Source organism: Silene latifolia, chromosome 11 (assembly GCF_048544455.1).
Source record: "Silene latifolia isolate original U9 population chromosome 11, ASM4854445v1, whole genome shotgun sequence".
Lineage (NCBI taxonomy): Eukaryota > Viridiplantae > Streptophyta > Magnoliopsida > Caryophyllales > Caryophyllaceae > Silene > Silene latifolia.
Genome location: NC_133536.1, coordinates 184825434 through 184829655, shown reverse-complemented (window position 1 = coordinate 184829655; position 4222 = coordinate 184825434). Strand labels below are relative to the sequence as shown.

General features: G+C 39.7%; 1 non-coding gene across 1 annotated transcript; it reads left to right on the top strand.

Annotated features, from left to right (window-relative positions):
- The first annotated feature begins 3413 nt into the window (after positions 1–3413).
- Positions 3414–3520, top strand: LOC141616004 (small nucleolar RNA R71). Its single transcript, XR_012530385.1, has one exon. It is a non-coding gene; the product is annotated as a small nucleolar RNA R71 (small nucleolar RNA).
- The last annotated feature ends 702 nt before the right edge of the window (positions 3521–4222 follow it).

Below are 4222 nucleotides of genomic sequence, written 5' to 3'. Positions count from 1 at the left end.
TGGTAAACCCAACAAATAAAGCCCAAGGGCCCAAAAGAATAAATATATAAGAGATCGATAGATTATGAATTACGTTATAGAAATTACGAGACGGTTATTTAAATAATTTCAAGTAAACAAAACTAGCGCCAAAACACAACTCGACCAACGACACAAGGGACCGTTGAACGACCCCGTACCCGTTTCCCTACACCCAGCCATCAAACTTGTCCAAAAGCCACCCAAAACCAAGACAAACAACCCAACCAACCACCCAAAATCCAAGCTTAACACTTGCCTTGTCACCCCACACAACCGTCCTTACAAACACCCCCACCCGACCTCCATTACCACCGTCCTAAAACAAAGCCATGAACGCAAACAGACGAGCCAAGGACACCCAAATTCGAGACAACCCTACACCTAAGTTTCATTTGCAAACAGGACGGAAGTTATCAGTTTATGCTCCACACAAACTAACTCCCCATACTTGCCCTGTGCAGTCCAGACAATCACCCAACAAACCACCCAAGTCAAACTAAAGCTGACCCAAAATCAGTCCACAACAGAACCCAAAAAGGCATAAATCCGACCCAAAACCAGTCCCAAAGTGCATATCAAAACCCGTCAAGAAACAGCCTAATCCCCTGCTCGAATTCCGTGCTAAAACAGGACCATTCACGAGCACCAAAAGACGAGAATAAGAACAATAAGACTTCACAACAGTTAAAGAATCGAACTTTACAGTAAAAGAGTATAAAAACCGAGTTGAAGGGACGGAATATCGACTCATTGTCGAGTAACCTATCACCGTTACCTTAGCTCTCGAATTCTCGGGTGAAAACGTCCAAGGCACGAGCTTTACTTCAGTCTTCAACTAAAAAGGAGGAAAAAAGAGTAACATGGGTCACAAAACCGAGTTTGTCACAAATTTCCCATTTCGAAAATTCAATAAATTTAAGACTTTCTTACCTAGAAATGAGGAGGAAGAAGAGAGGAAGAGAATGGCGTAAAAATTATGCATTTTGGTTGAGAGACGGAGGAGAAATCTGGGTTTTTCGGGGTCGAAAATGGTGTCATATGGTCTTGTTCATTGCTGCTGTTGCTCTTGTTTTTTTTCGAAAGAAAGAGGAAGAAGAAAGGGGGTATGCAGGGGGGTGGAGGTCACACCGTGTAAAAGCAACACAAATAATTAATAATAATAATAATATAGAATAACAGTAATAATATCTAATACTATAAAATAATAATATAAAAGTAGAGTGTGGGGTGAGTAGGTGGTATGTGTTGTCGATATTTGGTTGGTCCGGAATAAAGCAGGTATAAAGCAAAATGTGACGGTCTAATGTTAGACGGAAATTATGACGAAGCTTATTATTATTGCTGTCACTATTATTATCCGACCAAAAATACGTATACATATATTATTATATAAATCATGCATAAAAGATATAATTTAATAAAAAGTATTTTTATATAAACGAGCTTTTATATAATACGTTTATAAAAATCGTATTTGACATAAAATTAATTAAATTAAATAATCCACGGTAATTGAAGAGGTCCAGTGATAGGCTTAAATGACTAGTGCTTAAAGGGATTAGAAGGACTACTCATATCAACAAAGTGCACTTTCTTTTATGGTCATCCATGCGAAAGAACTCCAAAGTTAAGCGTGCTTGACTGGGAGTAGTCTTAGGATGGGTGACCTCCTGGGAAGATTTCCGAGATGCCCATGAGTGAGGACAAAATGCGCTATAAAGGACCCGTGTCGATATGTGGGCCATGTACACAGCCTGGTGAGCTATCATAAGTAACCGCTCCCGGCCCAGTTTGGGCCGGGGTGTTACAAAAGGTCTTCCTAGAATGATAGGAATGTTGGAATCCTCTTTAATGTCTACAATGACAAAGTCTACCGGGATGAAGAATTTGCCAATTCTTATGGGCACATTCTCCCATATCCCTAAAGGTATCTTTGTTGATCGATCCGTCATTTGAAGATTGATGTTGGTGCATTTGAGCTCTCCCATTCCTCGCCTCTTACATACCGAGTATGGCATGACACTTACACTTGCTCCAAGGTCACATAATGCTTTGTTGATTGTAGTGTTGCCAATGGTACATGGGATATAAAAACTTCCCAGATCTTTGAGCTTCGGAGGGGAACTCCCTTGAAGAATATCACTACTCACTTTGATAAAGGCAATAGTCTCTAGCTTTTGGATGGATTTCTTCTTGGTAAGAATGTCTTTCATGTACTTTGCATAAGCCGGAATGTGATTGATCAATTTCGTGAATGAGATTGAAACTTCTAAGTTCTTCACAATTTCCATGAACTTTCCAAGTTGGTCATCAAGCTTAGGCTTAGCTTGGCGACTTGGGAATGGAAGTCTAATCACAATAGGCTCTTTTTTCTTAGCCTTCTCTTCATTCCTCTTCTTTGAAACTTCATTGGAAGTAGGATCTACCTCCTTAGGGTTCTCCACAACGCTTTGCTTGTCACTAGCATCCACAATATCTTCACAATTGGCCTCTTCGGCCCCTCATATCTTGTACCACTCCTCAAATGGATAGCACTAACCGTCTCATATCTTGTGGGCGGGTTACCTTGAGGAGGTAGTTTCCCCTTTTGTCTTTGAGAGCTAGAGGATGCTAATTGAGTCATTTGAGTCTCTAACATTTTGGTGTGGGCAAGTATGTTGTTGATGGTGATCTCCTTAGCTTGGCTATCTTTTTGCATTTGGGTGAAAAATTCTTGTTGGTTCTTTTGCATTTGGAGGACCGCTTTTTGAACATCAAAGCTTTGGTCATTTGATTGATTGTAGGAAGGTTGATTTTGATAACCTTGGCTGTGGTTGAAAAAGGGTCTTTGAGCTTGGTTTCTCATTGGAGGTGGGGTGTATGTTTGTTGGGAGTTTTGAAAATTTTGGCTTTTGTATGAAAGATTTGGATGAAATTTGGTATTCTCATTATAGTAGTTGGAATAAGGGGTACCACTCTTGTATGCTTGGAAAGCATTAACTTGTTCATTTGTTCCCCTACATTCATTTTGATCATGTCCCAAGGTTCCACAACTTTCACATACTCCACTTGGGATTGAGGATCATGCCACCATAGCATTAGCATGTTGTTTGGGTGATTTGGAAGCTTCATTAAGCTTAGCCATGACCTTCTCAAACTTCAAATTAATGGTGTTGATATGAGCACTTAGTTGAGCACCCAATTGAGTGATGGAATCTACCTCATGCTTTCCTCCTCTAGTGGCCTTTCGAGGCCTACTATATTAGGAATTATGAACCGCCATCTCTTCGATTTTGGCCCATGTTTGATTGTCATCAACTTTGGTAAACATACCATTGGATCCCATATTGAGAATATTGCGTGAGTCTTCATATAGGCCGTTCCAAAATTGTTGCACAAGGAACCACTCGCTAAGTCCATGGTGTGGACAAGAACAACAAGTGTCCTTAAATCTCTCCCATGCTTCATATAACGATTCCTCATCCGTTTGCTTGGACCCGGTGATTTGGACTCTCAACATATTTGTCTTCTCCGGAGGATAAAATTTCTTATAAAAGGCAAGTGCTAACTTCTTCCATGAATCAATACCAAGTGTAGCCTTGTCTAGGCTCTTCAACCATTGCTTTGCGGCACCGATTAAACAAAAAGGAAACAATACCCATCGGATTTGGTCTTGAGTAACTCCGGTTTGAGAAATTGCATCACAATAGTCACAAAAAGTCTTCATATGTAAGTGAGGATCTTTACTAGGCATCCCTCCAAATTGACTTCTATCAACAAATTGTATGAATGCGGATTTGGCAATGAAATTACCGGTTAAATGTGGTGGTGTAGGAGTATCGTTTGGTAGGTTCTCCTCGTTTGGTACGAAATGTGATAAAAATTTAGGCATTGTAGGTTGATTTTGTGGTGGGTTTTGAATTGGGTTATCCTCTCTTTCTCTTGCAAAAGGGTTGACAAACTCAATGTTATTTTGTTGAATGTCCACAATCTCACCGATACCTACTACTCTTGAAGTACCTCTAGCAACTCTTCTATTGTTGGTTAAGGTAATTTCAATCTCGAAATCAATAGGTAATAAATTACCTTGTGATCTCCTAGTCATGCAAAATATCAAACAACTTGAAAACAACTAGAATAACCTTGAGGAGATTGATTTCCCCAAGGTAAAGAAAGACACAACTAAAAACAATAAACGAAAAACAAATCAATTGAACACCGT